Source organism: Littorina saxatilis, linkage group LG11 (genome assembly GCF_037325665.1).
Source record: "Littorina saxatilis isolate snail1 linkage group LG11, US_GU_Lsax_2.0, whole genome shotgun sequence".
Taxonomy (NCBI): domain Eukaryota; kingdom Metazoa; phylum Mollusca; class Gastropoda; order Littorinimorpha; family Littorinidae; genus Littorina; species Littorina saxatilis.
The window spans coordinates 15,806,835-15,828,335 of record NC_090255.1 but is presented as its reverse complement, the minus strand read 5'-3'; the positions used below and the strand labels follow the sequence as shown (position 1 = coordinate 15,828,335).

Genomic DNA, 21,501 nt, shown 5'->3' with positions numbered 1-21,501 from the left:
ACAGCAAGACCCAGGGTCATACAGCAAGACCCAGGACATACAGCAAAAAACCAGGGTCGTACAGCAAAACCCAGGGTCGTACAGCAAGACCCAGGGTCGTACACCAAGACCCAGGCTCGTACAGCAAGACCCAGGATCATACAGCAAGACCGAGGGTCGTACATCAAGACCCAGGGTCGTACACCAAGACCCAGGGTCGTACAGCAAGACCCAGGGTCGTACAGCAAGACCCAGGGTCATACAGCAAGACCACAGGGTCATACAGCAAGACACAGGGTCCTACAGCAACCCAGGGTCCTACAGCAAGACACAGGGTCGTACAGCAAGACACAGGGTCCTACAGCAAGACACAGGGTCCTACAGCAAGACACAGGGTCCTACAGCAAAACACAGGGTCATACAGCAAGACACAGTGTCATACAGCAAGACACAGGGTCATACAGCAAGACACAGGGTCATACAGCAAGACACAGGGTCCTACAGAAAGACACAGGGTCCTACAGCAAGACACAGGGTCATACAGCAAGACACAGGGTCCTACAGCAGACCGCAAAGAGCCTATTAAGGGCCCACACAAACTTTAACTTGTCACAACAAGTTATAAATCACAAGTTGAAAAGGAACTATGTACACATTAAAAATCTTGGCATTATTAATTGTTTTGTCGTTTAAGCTATTTTTACACAATGAAAGGCGGTAAAAATGTCACGTGGGATCATAATCACCACGTTTTCTGCATGCAATCATTTCTCCGATTAGCAATCTCCCCACTGTGACAGCAGCGACTAAAGGCACTTCACATCGCCTCCTTCCCTAGTTTTCAAACCGATATCACAGGGTACCAGACCGCAATTCCGAGAATATACCAGTACTGATTTATGACGTCTCAACATAATTGTCTTAGCAAGATTAAAGCAGAGTAGATAGAAATACAAGGATCCCAGTACTTCATGGAAAATATTGAGTAAAAATGCAGATCATTGTTGATCAAGACCGAGGGTCATACAGCAAGACCGAGGGTCATACAGCAAGATTGAGGGTCATACAGCAAGATCCAGGGTCATACAGCAATCCCCAGAGTCATGCATACATACATAATGCGTATAGCCCAGCGGACTGCAAAGAGTCTATTAAGGGCTTACACAAACTTTAACTTGTCACAATGAGTTATAATCACAAGCTGAAAAGGAACTATGTACACATTAAAAATCTTGGCATTATCAATTGTTTTGTCATTAAACAAAGATCGACCAATCAAACACAGCATAACACCTTCCTATTTCAAGTTTTACGAATCGTAGTCACACTCAATTCGTCAAAACTTTGAACATCGTGATTTGTATGTCGTACGTGACATGAAAACCCATGGTCATACAGCAAGACCCAGGGTCGTACAGCAAGATCCAGGGTCGTACAGCAAGACCCAGGGTCGTACAGCAAGACCCAGGGCCGTACAGCAAGACCCAGGGCCGTACAGCAAGACCCAGGGTCGTACAGCAAGACCCAGGGCCGTACAGCAAGACCCAGGGTCATACAGCAAGACCCAGGGCCGTACAGCAAGACCCAGGGTCGTACAGCAAGACCCAGGGTCGTACAGCAAGACCCAGGGTCGTACAGCAAGACCCAGGGCCATGCATACATACATAACATATCGCGTATAGCCCAGCAGACTGCAAAGAGCCAATTTTTGTCTTGCTGTATGACTGGGAATTGCAGATATGTTCTTCAAAAGATTATGCCGTGTCTGAAGCATCAATATAAACGCTTATAGCTCACAGCTGAAAAGAACACTTCCTTACTAGTACGAAACCAAATGACAAACTATCAATTTGAATACAAAACAGCTTCATAAGAACTGCTCAAACAAGGACCAATAAAAGAGAAAACTGAAGACCGTGGCCTTAATCTTACAGGTTTGAAGTTAAAACAAGTTTTGCAAACAAACATGTGAAAGAATGTTGTTATGCCTGAATATTAAAAAAAAAGTTAGTGTTCCCAGAAACATTTATTATATATATTATTATATTCAGACAAGCTTTTTGGGAACGTGGATATGGGGACCTTATTATGTTTTCATATATATATATATTTAAATCCTACAAATAACATTTTCCAGAATGTCTTTTTATATTTGGGTACTAAGTCGACATATAAACCACAATGACAAATTTCAACTTTCTGCAAGCAGTTGAAAACGAGTTCCCAAATAACCGGCTGGTGTCAGAGTTAGCTTCATAAGAACTGCTCAAACAAGGACCAATAAAAGAGAAAACTGAAGACCGTGGCCTTAATCTTACAAGTTTGAAGTTAAAACAAGTTTTGCAAGCAATACATGTGACAGAATGTTGTTATGCCTGAATATTAAAAAAATTAGTTAGTGTTCCCAGAAACTTTTATTATATATATAATACAAGTTTCTGGGAACACTAACTTTAAAAAAAAAATTAAATCGATCAACACACACACAAACAAACAAACATAACAACAATAAAAAAAAAAATTAAAAAAAAGGACATACATGTTCATGTCTTGTCGTTTTAAAAGTATAACTAAAAAAGAACTTATAACTAGATATTTAACAATGGTACATAGAACATCCAGAAAGTTGAAATTTCGCACTGTGGTTTATATGTCGACCTAGTACCCAAATATATATACATTCTGGAAAACGTTATTTGTTTAGGATTTAAATATATATGTGAAAACATAATATTAATAAGGTCCCCATATCCACGTTCCCCATATTCCTAAACAAATAACGTTTTCCAGAATGTCTATATATATTTGGGTACTAGGTCGACATATAAACAACAATGCCAAATTTCAAGTTTCTGGGAACACTAACTAATTTTTTTTAATATTCAGGCATAACAACATTCTTTCACATGTATTGTTTGCAAAACTTGTTTTAACTTCAAACTTGTAAGATTTAGGCCACGGTCTTCAGTTTTCTCTTTTATTGGTCCTTGTTTGAGCAGTTCTTATGAAGCTGTGTTGTATTCAAATTGATAGTTTGTCATTTGGTTTCGTACTAGTAAGGAAGTGTTCTTTTCAGCTGTGAGCTATAAGCGTTTATATTGATGCTTCAGACACGGCATAATCTTTTGAAGAACATATCTGCAATTCCCAGTCATACAGCAAGACCCAGGGTCATGCATGCATACCTACATAACTTGTATAGCCCAGCAAATAATAGTATTACATCAGGGTCTCATTTCGGGGTCGGACTTATCGCTATTTTGTTACTCAATTTCCTTGTCAGCTATTAAACTCTAAGACACCGGTACAAAATGTTTTCTTATTACGGAAGCCGAAGCGGGGTTTCGCGGGGTACCCCCGGGGTTCCGCAGGGTTTCGCGGAAAATAGCTACCGCACGCATACTGCATGCGTCAGACGTTCTCAACATCAACATTCCGCGATCGTCACCTGTGTTTCTGTTGAAGCTCCTGGAGTGACTCAGAATGTGTGTTGCCGTGTTCCACTCCCTTTTCGTTTTTTTCTTTTCTTCAAGCAAGACAGATAGTCATTGTAAATTTATCTGTGAGATTTCATTCAATTTTATTTGGGTTTAAACCGTTTTAATGACATTAAAATCATTTAAAGCTGTCGGTGTTGCTGTGTGTAGATTTCATTTATTTGTGCGAGTGCATGCAGTTTGCATCGATGGTGCGATTAGTTTGAAAAATGTCCGATTACATTCCTCTTGACAACCTCAATTTCAAAATGAGCCCCTGTTATATTGTGGTTTTTTTTTGCTTAACACCCAGCCGACCACGAAGGGCCATATCAGGGCGGTGCTGGTTTGACATATAACGTGCGCCACACACAAGACAGAAGTCGCAGCACACAAGACAGAAGTCGCAGCACAGGCTTCATGTCTCACCCAGTCACATTCTTCTGACACCGGACCAACCAGTCCTAGCACTAACCCCATAATGCCTGACGCCAGGCGGAGCAGCCACTAGATTGCCAATTTTAAAGTCTTAGGTATGACCTGGCCGGGGTTCGAACCCACGACCTCCCGATCACGGGGCGGACGCCTTACCACTAGGCCAACCGTGCCTGTGCCACTGTTATATGGTAAGATGTAATGAATAGGTTTGCTCTACATATTGCACCAACAGACCAGCAAGTTGTCTCAATCTCTGTGCTATGTCATTTTTTCTAGCTGGTCCATATTTCTTCAGTAAGCTTTCGCCAAAAAGCAACAACATGCTGTCTTTGCCCACAACTTCAGCTAGTCCATCTTAAAACCGTGTCTTCATTTAGTGCTGAAGCTTTGCTCGCACATTCATACATGTTCTATTGTTGAGACAAGTATTTTGGTTAATTGCGGCTTGAATTATCTTCCCTGACGGATACATGCCTTTTTGAAGGAGATGCCCAAAACCATTTATTAAAGTTTGTATTTCAGCATGAGACCAGCTTGAATTTACGCTTGTCTTCATGAGCTTTGTCGACCTCTGCCTTTAATTATTTTTGTTTGTTTGTTTATTTTTTGCTTAACGTCCAGCCGACTACGCAGAGCCATATCAGGACGAGGAAGGGGGGGATGAAGGGGGCCACTTGTCAAGCGATTCCTGTTTACAAATGCACTAACCTTGTGTCCCAGCAGGCTTTAGTAAAACTAAATTAATACCTACTGGAAGATTACCAGTTTCCAGTATGTTAAAATAGGCTTAACCTATCTACTGCTGGACTTACATCAGAACACTAACAGATTAAACTATACATGAATCGCGAGACAAGCGGCAAGAGAAGAGATTTTTGGAAAAAATACAGGTGAATGAGCAAGAAGGCAGAAAAAAGAAAAGAATTCATGAAGAAAAAGAGAGCATGACAGGAAAGAGGAACCAAAAATCTACCTAACAGCAAACTAGAAAGCTCCTGCGGTTCCAAAAACAGGAGGGGCCTTTAATTTCTTAACCGCAGTGCCCCACTGCGGGAGCCTTTAATTAGGTAATAAACAATGCATGTTATTAGTAGTAGCAAAAGTATTTAGATATTATAAGAGTATGTCCACTAGAACCCGACATGTAGCATCTATATATAAATAAAATTGAAATAATATTGTGGCGGTTTCTGCGACTTCCATTACTCGCGCAGAAGCGTCTGATTGGAGAAACTAGAGGTCAAAGTATGTACCAAAATGTTGCTAACTTGACGTTGAGCAATGTAAAATAACATTTTTTTTAAACAAACTTTGAACTCGAATTTCTCCAATCAGAAGATTCTGCACGAGTAATGGAAGTCGCAGAAACCGTCACATATGATGGTGGCGGTATAAACATACCAAGCGGTTCTGCATGTGTGCGACATGTGTAGTCGCAATCCTTGACGGAGGAGTCATCGCTCCCCAAATCACCCACGATGCCGGTGTTGTCATTGCCCAAATCACCCACGATGCCGGTGTCGTCATTGCCCAAATCAGCCACGATGCCGGTGTCGTCATTGCCCAAATCAGCTACGAATTGCCCAAATCACCCACGATGCCGGTGTCGTCATTGCCCAAATCACCCACGATGCCAGTGTCGTCATTGCCCAAATCACCCACGATGCCAGTGTCTTCATTGCCCAAATCACCCACGATGCCAGTGTCGTCATTGCCCAAATCACCCACGATGCCGGTGTTGTCATTGCCCAAATCACCATGACCCACTGAAACAAAGATTAGTTTAAAATTATAGAATCTTTGCTTATTGTTGATTTATAACACCGACACAAGACAGACGATGGACCTTCTTGACTGTCACGACCTCAAACAGCATGTAGACGCTCCCACACGCAAAACACACATCATTGACTGGATTGTCACCCACGAGTCCACTGACCTGGTGTACGACATCCTGCTGAATGACTACCTCAGATCCGATCATTCTGCAGTTTTGTTCTCTCTTAAGATGGCCAAACCATCCAAACAGAAAAAGCGCGTAGTCCGCCGTAACCTCAAAGAAGTTAACACTGACACATTTCGCGCAGAAGCAGCCCGCCGACTGCTTGATCCTCCGGTATCCTCAGACCCTGTACGTCATTACGACTCCACTCTCAGCACACTTCTTGACGAACATGCACCCGCAAAAACCAAACTCATCGTAGATTGGCCTTCTGCACCCTCGATCACAGCTGAAGTTAAGTATACAAAACAGTTGCGTCGCCGAGCAGAGAGGAAGTTGCGAACCTCAAAGCTGGTAGTTGACAGACAGATTTACAACAAGCAAATGGAACATGCTCAGACACTCATCGCAGACGCCAAACAATCGCACTACAGCACCAAAATCTGTGAAACAACCTCTGCCAAAACACTCTTCTCCACAGTGAATGACCTTCTTGGCTGCTCTTCTGCTTCTCCCTTGCCCAACAACATCGACCCCTCCAAACTGTCGCAAGCTTTCTCTGATTACTTCCATAACAAGATCCAAACCATCCGTGACAAACTAGACAAAATCCCACACCAAAACTCTGAAACTCCTCCTGCATTTACAGGCACTCCCTTCACACACTTTCAGCCTCTCACTCTCACTGACCTGGAGAAAGTCCTCAAAGAAATGACCTTGAAAACCTGTGACCTTGACCCTCTTCCCACACAACTCTACTCTGACTGTCTTCCTGAACTCCTCCCTTCTATTCTCAAAATCATCAACACTTCTCTGCAAACAGGCACTGTCCCCAACTCCTTTAAGACTGCTATTGTCAAACATCTACTGAAGAAACCATCGCTCGACCCAAACACTCTCAGCAACTACCGCCCTGTCTCAAACCTTTCCTTCATCTCCAAACTCCTTGAAAGAGTCGTCCTAAAACAACTCAACTCTCACCTTCTTTGCAACAATCTTCTCTCTCCGCTTCAATCTGCCTATCGTCCTCACCACTCCACCGAAACTGCCCTTCTCAAAATCACTACTGATCTCCTCCTTGCCACTGACCAAGCTGAAATCTCTGCCGTCGCTCTACTTGATCTATCAGCGGCCTTTGACACAGTCGACCACAACATCCTCCTTCAACGCCTTCAGCACACCTTTGGTATCCATAGCACAGCTCTTTCTTGGTTCTCTTCTTATTTCACCGACCGCTACCAGACTGTTTCGATTGACAAACTGAACTCTGACCCCATCAGGCTTGAGTGCGGAGTCCCTCAGGGCTCAGTCCTTGGGCCTGTACTAATTACTCTCTACACTCAACCTCTTGACCACATCCTTGACCGACACAACGTTCTCCACCACTCTTTTGCCGACGACTCTCAACTTCACAACAGCTCTTCCCCTGACCAGTCTGAATCTCTTCTTTCCTCTATCTCTGACACTATCACTGACGTGCAGAATTGGATGACAGAAATCAAACTTCAGCTCAATAGCAACAAAACTGAAGCTATCCTAATAGGCACTACATCCAAACTCTCCAAAGCCACTTCCGACTCTCATCAACTCTCTGACTCTTCTGTCCCTCTGTCTTCTGCTGTCAAAAACCTCGGAGTCACTCTAGACAACACCCTTTCCATGAAACAACACATCTCTTCTGTCTCTCGCACCTGCTACTTCCAACTCCGCCGCATCGCCACTATCCGCAAGTACCTCACCACAGATGCTACCGCCAAACTGGTCACGTCCACCATTCTCTCACGTCTTGACTATTGTAACTCTCTCTTGGCGGGTCTTCCCTCTTCTTCTATCTCTCGTCTCCAACGCATTCAAAATAGCTCTGCCCGTCTTGCCTTACGAAAGAAAAAGGGAGATCATATCACCCCCCTCCTAAATCAGCTCCACTGGTTGCCCGTTCCTGCTCGTATCACATACAAAAGCCTCCATGGTCTCGCCCCTGCCTATCTCTCCGACTCTCTCTCTCTCTATGTCCCTTCACGAGCACTCAGATCATCTGCCGGCTCCCTCAAGCTCAACATCCCCCACACCAAACTCAAAACAGCAGGTCAACGCTCATTTTCTTTCCAAGCACCTAGCCAATGGAACACACTACCTCTCCCCCTCCGTCAACAACAGTCCCTCGAATCATTCAAATCTGCACTCAAGACATTCCTTTTTTCCACATAATCCATGCATTCTACACTGCCCACCCCAATACAATACAATACAATACAATAACTTTATTAATCTCTAAAAGAGAAATTACATTGCTGAGCGTTTGTGTCCGTAATAATAACATACATAAAACATTCAAAATAAACATTTGTTCATTGTCCTGAGAAAATATAGCACATTGGTTATCACATAAGAAAGTATATTAAAAATAAATTAACATGCATTCACCATCAACAATGCACAAAAGAAAGTCAGCACCTTGCCGGTTATCACATATTGTCTAAGAGAGTAGAATAAGAGTATATAATCATGCAAAACAAAATCAACAATACTGAAACAATACAGAACACTGACCCCGTGCATCAGAGCGACAACACCAGCATCTACCGCCCCACCTGAGAATTGAAGATGTGAATTGCAGATGGAATGAACGAATTTCTGTAGCGTGTGGATCTTGCGGTTGGTTGTCTGAATTTGTTGCTCCTGTCTGTCCGTCTACTGTCAAATTCCGGTCTGAGTGGGTGCGAGTCGTCAGCCAAAATCTTCTGTACCTTGTCAGTCAGTCGTCGTTCATGTGTTGATGTGAAATTGTCCTGCTTCCTCCCAACCACCCCACTTGCTTTCCTGATGAATTTATCTAATCTATCCCTGTCTTGCTTGTTGATGTTGCCACCCCAACACACGGAGCCAAAGTACAACACACTATTGCACGTTGAAGTGTAAAACATCTGAAGGATTTCTTGTCTGCAGATGTTAAAAGACCTGAGTTTTCTCAAAAAGTACAGGCGAGAGTGGAGTTTCTTCACAAGGGCATCAGAGTTTGGTTTCCATGTCAACTTATTGTCTATAATCACCCCCAAATACCTATACTGCTCTACCTTCTCTTCGACCTCCCCCTTGATCACTATCTCCCTGTGTACATGTTCCCCCCCTCCTGTTGTCCATTATCATTGTCCATCCCACCTTGAATAACTGTACATATTTTAATGGTTGCTGGTGTGTGTGTGTGTTGGTGACTTTAAGTCTCCGTGTGTGTGAATGAGTGTATGTGCGCCTTGAGTCGCCTGTTGGGGAGATATGTGCGCGTTATAAATATTCGTATTATTATTATTATTTATGTCAAACACTCTACCGTACCTCGAAATGTTTTAGCTCTTTGCTCAAGTGCTATTATTATTATTATTAGCATTGCTTAACGTCTAGCCGACTACGGAGAGCCTTCTCAAGATATCCCCATGCTGCCAACTAAAAAACAACAAAAAACATCATTGGCGGTCTGTCACTAGCCCCGTAGATGAACCCGACATGTAGCATCTATATATAAATAAAATTTAAATAATATTGTGGCGGTTTCTGCGACTTCCATTACTCGTGCAGAAGCTTCTGATTGGAGAAACTACAGGTCAAAGTTTGTCCCAAAATGTGTTATTATTATTTCACGTTGCTTAACATCTAGCCTGTGTTGCTAACTGGATGTTGAGCAATGTGAAATAATAATAAGAACATTTGGGAACAAGCTTTGACCTCGAGTTTCTCCAATCAGAAGTTCTGCACGAGTAGTGGAAGTCTCAGAAACCGTCACTTATGATGGTGGCGGTATAAACATACCAAGCGGTTCTGCATGTGTGCTCGTCACGTCGCAATCCTTGACGGAGGGGTCATCGCTGCCCAAATCACCCACGATGCCGGTGTTGTCATTGCCCAAATCACCATGACCAACTGAAACAAAGATTAGTTTAAAATTATAGAATCTTTGCTAATTATTGATTTATGTCACTCTATCGTAAATAAGAACAAAAAGTCCCAGTCTCTAGGCTGGGGGAGGATGGAATCTGTGGCATCCCGGAGGCCGTCATTGCCCCCACGACTTCAAAGAGAGAGAGAGAGAGAGAGAGAGAGAGAGAGAGAGAGAGAGAGAGACTTCAAAGAGAGAGAGAGAGACTTCAAAGAGAGAGAGAGAGAGACTTCAAAGAGAGAGAGAGAGAGAGAGAGAGAGAGAGAGAGAGAGAGAGAGAGAGAGAGAGAGAGAGAGAGAACCAACGTATGGTTCCTGATGGCTTTCTTGCCTGAAGAGTGAAGTCAGGTGTATGTAATTTCATCGTTGCATGCACAACAGAAACTTCTTAATCATAAACTCCATTATCTTTTTTGAGAATCTAACTCCTTCATCCACTTCCAAGACCATTTATTTGGATGTTTTGCCTCACTTGGCAACTTGTCGTCAAGCTGATTTGCACATGGGTCTCCATTCTTGAAAAAATCCACGCTTTCACTTATCGTGGTGGCCATTTTGAATGTAAAACAGGAAGTGACCACAAAGGGAAGCAAAGACTTGTGGGAGAAAAAGTGAATCTTTTTGAGACAAGTGAGGCCCTGATAAGGATGTTTAGGGAAAATGTAACTTTTGAAAACATAGGTAAATGTAAACATCCTTGTCAGGGCCTCACTTGTCTCAAAAAGATTGCAAGCGCTTACGCTCTGCAACGCTAGGCTGTTTGACGAAATTATATTTATTATATCGCGCATGCACAAGATGTTTGAAAATGCGGGAATTGGTATTTCTTTGCGTGAAAAGGCGCGCATCCAAATTTTATTTTTGCGGGATTTCTTTCATATTTGCGGGAATGCGCGGTCTAGAATCGACACTGCGACAGATCAAAACGTGTCAGAAGGTTTTTGCCAGAATGGAAGGACGAATTTCCTTGGTTAGATTTCGACAGTGGAGTGTGCGTGAGCGCAACTCCATGACTGTGTGTAGGGGTGGGGACGAGTTTTTGCATTCAGATTGTGGGTAACCTGATTTTTGTGCGGGTAAGTTAAAAATGACATGTTACATACCCGGGGAAAGCTGAATTGACAAAAATGTGGCCACCCCTGCGTCCCGTGACAGTAAGGTGGGTTCGTATCATGAAGGAGTTAACAAAAGTGACATTTAGCCCTAATGACAGTGAGGGGCGACATTTGTATTATAGCCTACAACAATACAAATGTCGCCCCTCACTGTCATCAAAGGGTACGAGTCGTGCATCCCTCTCATTACTAGTACTATTGATTGCCAGCACTAAGAAAACTATTAGGAAAGGGTGTATTTTTCAAATAAGTCCAGAGGCTATTTAATTTAGTAGCAATGGACTTCAGACTTTTTATGGAAGAGAACAAATTCCAAAATGATAGGTTTTAAATCGTTTTAAGTAGGGCTAGGCGAGGCGCTCTCTTGCCAACATTGCGTCATAATCTGAAAGGTTCCGCGACGCAATATTCCTGATCCTGATACTTAGCTGCGTCGATATCATCGGAAAATGCACTTTCCAAACCTACTTGTGATATAGACTGCGCACATTTCTTTGCAACCAAACAGCGCCGAAACTCAATTATGTAAGACAGATCTCTTACTTTATCAACATCAGTGGTTGTCTATTGACAATTTGATGCGGCATGCGTGTTCAGATTGTTACGCGAAGCTGTGGTTCACTCTCCCATCTCTGTCAAAATGGCGGAAGGCCGAATCAAGCCACCAGCCACACGTCACTTCCAGAGAGGGACATTATTTTCTTTCGTTTTCTCCCGAGCTTTTGAGAATACGGGTTAGAAAAGTGAGTCATTATCTTCACTGGAACATATTGAATACGAACTCTAGCGCATAGAGAATATTCTGGCCCAGAAAGATCTCTAACAACGACCTTCTCCAACGATGCAACATGGAAGAAATGGAGACACTCATAACCCAGAGAAGATGGAGATGGATTGGCCATGTACTACGAATGGAAAACGACTCCATTCCCAAGGTGGCACTTCGATGGACCCCAGAAGGAAAGAGGAAGCGGGGAAGACCCAAGCAGACTTGGAGACGTACAGTGGAGGGGGAATCAAAGGACCTCAACCACTCCTGGGCGACCCTGGAAAGGCTTGCAAGAGACAGACAAAAGTGGAGGTCCTTTGTCGCTGCCCTACACGCCAACAGGCGTGAAAGGCAGTAAGTAAGTAAGTAAGTCTAGCGCATAAGTCATTAAATTGAAAGAAGAAAGAGAAACAAATGGTTATTTCAGTATTTTTTTTTACCATGGAGACAGCCTTTAAACTTACCACAGATATGTCGTCAGGACATGAATCCAGCCAATGTGTGACTTTCGTGGTCTCGTATACACATGGAATTGCGAAGTTCTGAAGACATGGGCTTGTGAAGTTGTGTTGAAGTGGACTTGGACGGGATTTGTCGTGTTCTGTAGACCCAAAACACTGATTTGTACATTCATGTGTTGGAAAACACAGGATTTCCATTTTGTAAAGTTTCAATCAAGCCGCCATTCGTGTTTCAATTTTCAGCTACTTGAATCTAGTTTTGCCTTTCCATATTTGGCTAATCATTATGAGCTATTAAAGGGGCACGCCATAGCTATAGTTCGGACAATTTGCATCGAGTCTATCAGAATCCTCACCTTCCAAACTGTAATATTCCCACGTTCCACATCCACAAACCCTGCATAGCTACAGAAAGCAGAAATGTTTGAAGAACTAAATCCTTGCGCGCATTTATGTGTAGTGGAAGTGAGTGACAAGCCAGAGCTACGCTTCACTCACAACCCAATTTGGCAACCGTCAGTTTAAAGCAATTTAATTGCAGATAAATGTCAGTTATAACCCTCTATTTCTGATCAGGTCTCCATGCAATCACTTTTTGTTCTTCCAGTCTATTTAGATAGCTGGGATAATATTGCAGAGGGACGTCCTCATGAATATTTCATCTACATCAGTGTTGCTGCCAGCGTTAGAGGACAATAGGTCATTTGGACCTGACCGTAAGAAATCAATAGGTCCAAATGTCCTGGCTTTAAAAAAGTAATAGGTCTTACCGTCTACAATTGACCGCGGCACCCTTGTTAATTTTAAAGTAAATCACAAATTTGTGTCAGCACACACGCATGTGTGTGTGTTTGTGTGTGAGTGTGGGAGGGGAAAGAGAGAGAGAGGGAGCTGATTTTCCACAATAAGTTATAACGTGACTTCAAATTAATTTTGCCATTTAATGACAATAAACGTTCAACTTTGGCAATTGCCAGAAACTTAAACTGCCAACCGTCAGAATCAACCAGGTAAACATGGTTAGATCACGCCACCTATTTGTCAAATATGATATGAACTTAAAATAAATGGGAAAAAATGACTAGAATATATTCAAGGACTCCTGAAACAAAAAGGTAACATTTGAAACACTAGCTGTGTTGGTCCTAGAGTACAGTGTCACTGCCATTCCTAGGTACTGGTGGATTTTCAGAGAACAGCCTCCTGGAACAGAGAGTGGAGTGTACACTAGTACGACCTCATCTAGAATACGGCAATCCTGCCTGGTTTCCGAGACTAGTACGCCAATCAACATCAATCGCAAGAGTCCAAAGAAGAGCTACTAAACTGATTTACGAAATAAAAGACTACACATATGAAGAGAGACTAAGATACTTGACTTTGCCTACACTAAAGGCAAGAAGAAAGAGAGGGGACCTAATACAAGCGTATATAATATTTAACGACATTGATGACACTAACAAAGATTTCTTTTTTAAATCACCGCAGACTAACATTGTTGTAACACGTAACAGTACTGACAAAATACAAAAAGAAAGACATGATAATAAGTTAATAACAATACAAGAAAATTTGCTTTCAGCTATAGACTATAGAGTTACAAATGACTGGAACAAACTAACAACTAACATTAAACGGGCTCCCAGTACAAATGCTTTCAAGAACCTCATTGACAAACACAACGCTGGACACGACAGTCGTTGCAATAGTCACTCCCGGTGCACTTCACGTCAGTGATTGCCTTCGAGGGCCGATTAGTCTTAGACAGCCATTGACCAGAACTATCAATTCACAGCGGAATTCCCACTCAGAAGAGACTCCTTCGATGCGAAGAAGCCCTCTCAAATCTTCAATGCCTAACTCAAATAAATAGATATAACACTGTTCTTATAAAGTGCGCTACATAAAATCTAAGGCTTACCTGTACGAGTGGTGTGCCTGATTGTACGAAAGGGAAAAAAATCCCATGCAGCGACCATGTTCATTGTTCAGATTTCTTGAAAAGGCCCGGATCGCTTATCGCTTACGCTCTAAACAATAATAAATATTTCACTGAGGTAAAGCAATTATTTCCAAATGTTCAGAAAATATAAGATAAACTTGTGAAATAAACCTGTAAAATAGTTATTTTACAGTTTTATTTTACACAGCAATGTTAAAAAAAAAAAAGAGAGAGAGAGATAATTTTTTTTTTTTTTTTAGTGTCGTAAGCACAAGAATGCTAAAAGCTCAGAAGAGATTGTTTGACGATGCAGAGATCTGTAGCAAGGGAAGGGGGACAACCAAGTCAGAACTCAAATGCTTTTGGGAACACGAGTTAAAACCCCTCAATGGTCAAGCTGAACACGAAAATTACATTTTGAGGTTACCTTGGATATGAGAACATGCTAATGTTCCCATAACCACAGAATGTTCCCAGATCCACGCTCTCACACTTACAGATGTCCCCAGATCCAAGACATTTTAAAAGTATATATATATATATGTGTGTGACGGTGTGTGTGTGTGTGTGCGTGTGTGTGTGTGTGTGTGTGCGTGCGTGCGTGCGTGAGTGTGTGTGCGTGGGTTGCATTTTTGTTTCGCGCTGTACGCACACACATGCACGCACACACACGCACGCACACATACATACACACACACACACACACACACGCACACACACACACTAATCACGCAAATGATAGCACGAGAATACAGGACAGGAAATAATCCATAAATCAACCATGGTGTGTGCTGAGTGATATAACGCCATTGCGTATCACACAACGAGATTCGAGATGAAATACAATACAAAGCCAGCTGACGTGAGCAACAAAAACCCGACTGAAACGCAATATTTGGCGCCGCCTGTCATCCATAGAATATTAAGCTATTATATCATAATATAATAGGCTATATAACGGCTTTCTACAACTATTGTCTCATTTCTCACCACTAACAGTGTATACAGCATGACTTTCCTTCTTTGTCTCTGTTAATCTAGGGAGAAAATATCCAGCGATATTTCTCCGTAGGCCTAAAGTTCGGCCATGACCTAGGCAAAATAACTTGCGCAGCCGCAGAAACAAGAAAATGGAAATCTTTTATAAAATGATTGGGAGCCACGCAAATTTGACCTCTTGATTCCGACCTTGAACCCGCTGTTGATAATCTGGAAGGTCGTACCAGAAATGCAGATCTATCTCTGGCCGATTCATAGATTCAACATGATTCAACCTACAAACTGCGACCTCATCTGTGATCAGATGGCCAAGCAATGCGTGAAATCTTTTATTCTAAAGCTTTATGGCTCGTTTCGACAAGCATTAAAGCATTAGAGCCTCGAGTGACGTCATCATATTCATTGACCCAGTCTCGACAAAATATCAGGCGATACCATGGATGGACGGAGCTGTAACTTATACACATTAGCTCCGATGAGCAGGGCTCCCCACGGACGCCCCTCTTAGTGGGTCCCGGACCCCCACTTTCAATTTTTAGAGGGTCCATGGATCTCCACTGCAGAATTTTAGAGGGTCCTAAGGGCCCAAAAGCCGAAAAGTCCCAGTGTATTTATAAAACATTGTGGTTGCGTGTAGTGTATTGTGAAGTGTCTTTTTCACTAAAATATTTTAAGTGAACATGACAATCCAACAACACTTTGATGAATGGAACACACACACTGGATCTGTGTTTGTGCATGCGTGTGTGAGCGTGTGCGTGCGTGTGTGTGTGTGTGTATTTGTGTGTGTGTGTGTGTGTGTGTGACAAAAAGAGAAAGAGCGATCGGGGCGAGGTGGGGGGGGGGGGGGGGGGTGCAATGACAACAAGTGCCAGAGAGAGTGAGAAATAGGAGAAGGGGGGGGGGGGGTGGAGAAAGCAATTTTCCATCGTCTGATTAGGTTTGTCAGGGCAAGAAAAGGCTTCATTTCCACGACGAAAGGTCTATGCGGGCTCACGGCCGCCTCTCAAAACATGTCCGCCTTCAAACATCCTGTCGCCCCCTGTCGATAGTCGTCCAATGGAAGTTCGACCAAAAACAGACCCAAAGTGAATTCATCTTATCAAGATGTTCCTGACAACGCTTGCTGCCCGCCCTATCCCTTGTCATGCTTAGATCCACATGTTGTTGATAGATTATCATTGAGAATAACAAAAAGTTTAAAAGAAAATGTCAAGGAAAAGGGCATTTCCAAAGAAACTGCTCATGCAGCAGAGATAACGATAAGTACGTAGAACTTACGTAACACAAAAGAAAAATAACATTTTGAAAAAAATGCTCAGGTGTTTCTGCAAACTAAGGGAAACAGTTATACATATATATATATATGTCACACGCTTTCCTTCTTTGCCACTACTAAAGCAAACGTGTGCAATATTGTATGTTACACGCTTTAGGAGCATGGCAAGCACGGATTCAAACTCAAAATCGTCCCTCCAAAAGCCAAAAAATGCACACACGACTTTTATTTCTCCTGCTGTTATCGTTTCTTCTCTTTACAAATTCTTCAACGCTCAGAATACTGAAAACGGCATCCCAGACGACAGTACTGTTTCCATAGGCGAATTTAGCTGCCCTTGGAAAGTGGCTAGCTCAGAAGGCCTGTTAGTCTGAAACTAGAAGGACAGAGTTCTGAACATAGATGACAAAGATTCCGGAATGAACAAACATTTCGCGGATGCAGACACAGAAAGACGTCATTAAGAATGCGATGCTTCAAAAGATACAGATTGTGACTATGACTGTGACGTCATTCACATATACCGAGACGTCATTCACAGCTAGCTGTTCGGTCACTTCCGTCAAAAAGTAGATCTCTCCACAATGGCTGCTCCTGTGTTTAGGTTTGTCAAGCTTGAGTACACAAAACGTGTTTGTTCTGTCCTCTGTTGAAGCTATGAGACATAAATGCTATTCCGACTTGGTCGTGTGACAGAGTTTTCTTCCACACTCGATCAGCTGATGTCTAACTCAGCCTCACGGCTTCGTTAGACAATCAACGTAATCTCGTGTGGAAGAAAACGTCTGTCACACGACCAAGTCTGAATAGCAGGTAATAAACAGCCGCACTCGCCATAAACAAAACACGCTTCAGCAAAAAAATCGGATATCTGAAACCAAAACCAATTCCCCGCCAGACCCCCCTCTTTGTAAGACTATTTCTAATTCGGATAAGCCAAACTCTGTCAAAAAATAGCTAACTCAAACACGGACATCTCAAACGTGATTTTGACAGATAAGCCAAACCCTAAACACTGTCGGAGAGTCTTTTTTTTTTTTGGCTTGAAAAACAGGTCAGGAAGATCAACATATTTCGTCACGGCTATAATTATCCTACGGAAACGAACACGTCACCTGTTTTTCAGTATGCAGGGAAACTGATGACGTGTGCCACATTGACCAAGAAATACACGTGTCACGTGATGCGACGTTGAAATCCTTGCGGCTGTCAGCATGTTCCAAACAACTGTTGCAGTGTTCAAAAACGAGTGGCTCTCATACAAACCTCTTTTTCCAATCGAAGGAAGAGATCTTTGTGAAGAGCAAATCTACCTGAGGAATGTATGTGCTCATTTTGAGCGAGTGGTGAAGATCAAACCACAATAAACATGCAGCGAAACAAAACAATTGCCTACAATCTATGTTTATGGAGATTTGATCTTGATTTATGACCACAGAGACAAATTGTCTAATTTTGTTTCTTTTCTTTCTTTGATGGAGAGGGTTTCATAAAACATTACATTTATTATGATTTACTTGGAATCCTTTTAACAAAAGCGTGGTTGCTTGTGGAATCTTTGGTTTTGTTTCTGAGATGTGTCACTGTTTTCACTATTTATTTTACAGTTGGCTTTTAGGTATTAATAAAGCTCCACTGAAGAAAGCACTTGTAACTTGTCACTGTTTTGATCTTATTCATTTACACACACACACACACACACACACACACACACACACACACACACACACACACACACACACACACACACCACGCACAGAGAAAGAGAGAGAGAGAGAGAGAGAGAGAGAGACATTCCAAGTGATTTTACAACTTCTCCTGAAAAACTCGCGTAAGCCGAAATGCAGGGTAATTTCTCGGGAAAGGTTTGGCTTATCCGAACTCGGATATGCACAAACTCGGATAAGCGAAACGATTTTTCATTCCCCGGCGGGCGAGTTCGGCTAAAGCGTGTTTGACTGTATAGGCAAATATTTAAAAAAAATCACCTCAAAAGTTTTTGTGATGAATATGGAATACGTTTATTGATGATGATCCAAATTTTCGCCCCCACGGGGAGCTTCTTCAGGGTGATAGAATGATGAAGGATGATTTAGATTGTGCCACCAAGAGAATGGTGTGACGACGCGTAATATAATTATATATATATAATTATATACATATATATATATATATATAATAATATACAGGGTGTACCACAAAAAGAGGGACAAAAAGAAACTGTAATAGTTTCTACAAATACAAGAATTTTCGCAAGATTTTTTTCACCAGATGTGGACAACATCTCAAATTTTTATTATACCAAAGCATTTCGAAATCGAAGAACATTTGGTTGCTCTTGTCAGTAATTGATAACATGTTCAATCCAGGCCCCGCGCTGCTGGATGACGTGGGCCACAAAAAGAGGGACAAAATCAAACTCTCATATTTTCTAAAAAAAATAATTGTTTCTTTCTGATTTTCAGGTGATATATCCAGAAGACCTGTAAGTTTTATCTGACAGAAGAATGGACCCCTACGATCACTTTTCCGTCGAAGAGAGGACCAAGATTGTGGAACTGTATGTGGCCTACTCTGGTTCAAAGACAGTTTCGACGCGAACACCCTGGAAAGAAAATACCTCATCGTCCTATTATACTGTTCAAAAAAAGAAACGCATAGCTTGTAATATTTGGTTAATTTAGTTATATGGCTACAAGGATATCCACCAAACTGCAGAAAATGTTTATCTGGTCGTCGACCTTTCGTCCATTGCCGCAAGTGAGCTCTGCACGTGACGCATGCGTTATCAGTGGCTACAATGTCAAAATTGCTCATTTGGCATGACCACTCGTCATGCTTTAGTGTAATCTCGTGAAACTCGGGGAATATTGAGCTCTCACCATGTCTTCGAAAACCCATAAAAGCGGATTGTTCGCCACAAAGAAATCAGACGACAATTCAGCGACGAAAGATGGCCCGATTGAGCAGAGAAGACCGCCAAATTGCATTGGGTCGTTTACAAGCAGGCCAAAGTCAAAGTGCAATCGCCAGGCACTTCCACGTGTCCCAGAGCACCATCAGTAGACTGTGGGTCAGGTTTCAAGCCACTGGCTCCGTTGCTGACTTGCCACGAGCGGGAAGACCAAGGGCGACAACTGCTGCTCACGACCGCTTCATACGGCTCCGCCACCTCCGGAATCGTTTCCTGTCGGCCTCATCTTCTGTCCAGGCTCTCCCCGGGCCACACCGATTATCGGACCAGACCGTGCGGAACCGCCTGCATGAAGCTGGTTTGAGAGCTCGCAGACCTCACAGAGCTAGAGGAGCTGTCCTCACCCGCCGCCATCGCCAGAACCGAGTGCAGTGGGGCAACCAGCACCTTCGCTGGACCGTCCGGAATCACTGGAGACACGTGTGGTTCAGCGACGAGTCCTACTTCCTGCTCCAGCGACATGATGGTCGGAGGAGGGTCTACCGGAGAGTAAACGAACGTTACGCGCCCAACTGTGTGGATGAGGCACCCGTTCATGGTGGTGGAGGCGTCATGGTGTGGGGGGCGATCAATACCGCTGGAAGGAGCACCCTGGTGCACGTCCAAGGGCGCATAACTGCCCAGCGATACGTGGAGGAAATTCTGCGCCCACACACCCTTCCTCTTCTGGCTGACCAGGATGCCATATTCCAGCAGGACAACGCTCGCCCGCACACAGCACGACTCACCACCCAGTTCCTCACCGACCACCATGTCCATTGCTTCCCTGGCCATCCATGTCGCCAGACATGAACCCGATAGAACACCTCTGGGATGAATTGGACAGACGTGTGCGCAGGCGAGAAGAAGCGCCGGCAAATCACCGCGATCTATTGCAGGCACTTCAGGAGGAGTGGGACACCATCCCACAGCAAGATATCCGGCATCTGATCCAGTCCATGCCCAGAAGGTGCCGGGCAGTTGTTGCTGCTCAAGGCAGTCACACCCCCTACTGACTTGACAGCCTCGGCACCCAATCGTATTGATCGACTGATTGATTTGAAGATGCAAATGAACTGTGTGTGCATTCAACTGTGTCCATACCAAATTTCAAACAAATAATCTAAATATTGGATTTTCTGTTAATTTTTTCGAAAAATAAAACAAATTTGGCAAGTAGCAACTATGCGTTTCTTTTTTTGAACAGTATATCACACGCTTGGTTGATAAGTTCAGAAACACTGGTAGTGTGGTTAACAACAACAAAGGACATTCTGGTCAGAAAGAAACAATTATTTTCTTAGAAAATATGAGAGTTTGATTTTGTCCCTCTTTTTGTGGCCCACCCTGTATATATAAGCATCACACAAGAATTTAATTTTGCACAAAAACAACTAAGAAGAATAACCGAAAAGACAACAAAAATAACTGCATTCTGCAAAACACACAAAAACCAGCACAGAACACAGTAACTGACTACACAAAGCCAACAACAAAACACACACACACACACACACACACACACACACACACACACACACACACCAACGACAAGCTTCGGGGTATACACACACACACACTCACACCCTTCTTTAAATATCTGAATCGGGATATTTAAATATCAAGACATGACTTTTGTTCACTGCTTACTCGTCGTTGTTATCCCCCCCCCCCCCCCCCCCCCCCCATTTCCCGAGTTATTCGCTTCAATGGAAAACGTTCCCCGAGGAAAACGGCACTTTTAAAATCGGAGTCCCAGTTTTGAACTGTTCAAATCACAACCATTGAGCTATTTATACGCAGCCGTTAAAAGGTTGCCGTCACGTTATTCTGGCGCGCTCCTCCCCCCTCCCCCCTCCCCCCTCTTCCTCTCTCATATCCATTATTGTTGTGATCCATTGTTGGACAGAAGACTGAACAATGCGCCGAAGTCGTGATGTGCAAACATAGATTTTGTCAATAATTATGTGGCAGCAACTGAAATTGTCGTAAACCACAACAGATGACAGGGATGGACATGTGTGTACTGTGTGTGTGTGTGTGTGTGTGCGTCCGTGCATGCGTGTGTGTGTGTCTGTGTGTGTGTGAGTGAGTGTGTGTGTGTATGTGTGTGTGTGTGTGTGTGCGTGTGGGCGTGTGTGTGTGTTTGCCGGGTTGTGCGCTCAGGGCTTAATTAAGTATACTAAAGGGGGGGGGGGGGGTCCAAAAATGAAGGGG

General features: G+C 43.1%; 1 protein-coding gene and 2 long non-coding RNA genes across 3 annotated transcripts in view; 1 reads left to right on the top strand and 2 right to left on the bottom strand.

The window, feature by feature from the left end:
- LOC138979863 (uncharacterized) overlaps positions 1-21,501 on the top strand; it is a 474,427-nt gene that overhangs the window by 254,156 nt on the left and 198,770 nt on the right. The window lies entirely within an intron of this gene.
- The window catches only part of LOC138979861 (uncharacterized), a 183,887-nt gene that overhangs the window by 123,274 nt on the left and 39,112 nt on the right, over positions 1-21,501 (bottom strand). The gene's annotated exons all lie outside the window — the stretch shown is intronic.
- On the bottom strand, positions 1,935-14,579 carry LOC138979848 (uncharacterized). Its single transcript, XR_011460153.1, has 4 exons — positions 14,033-14,579; positions 12,115-12,251; positions 9,640-9,750; positions 1,935-5,659 (listed from the first exon to the last, which is right to left on the bottom strand). It is a non-coding gene; the product is annotated as an uncharacterized lncRNA (long non-coding RNA).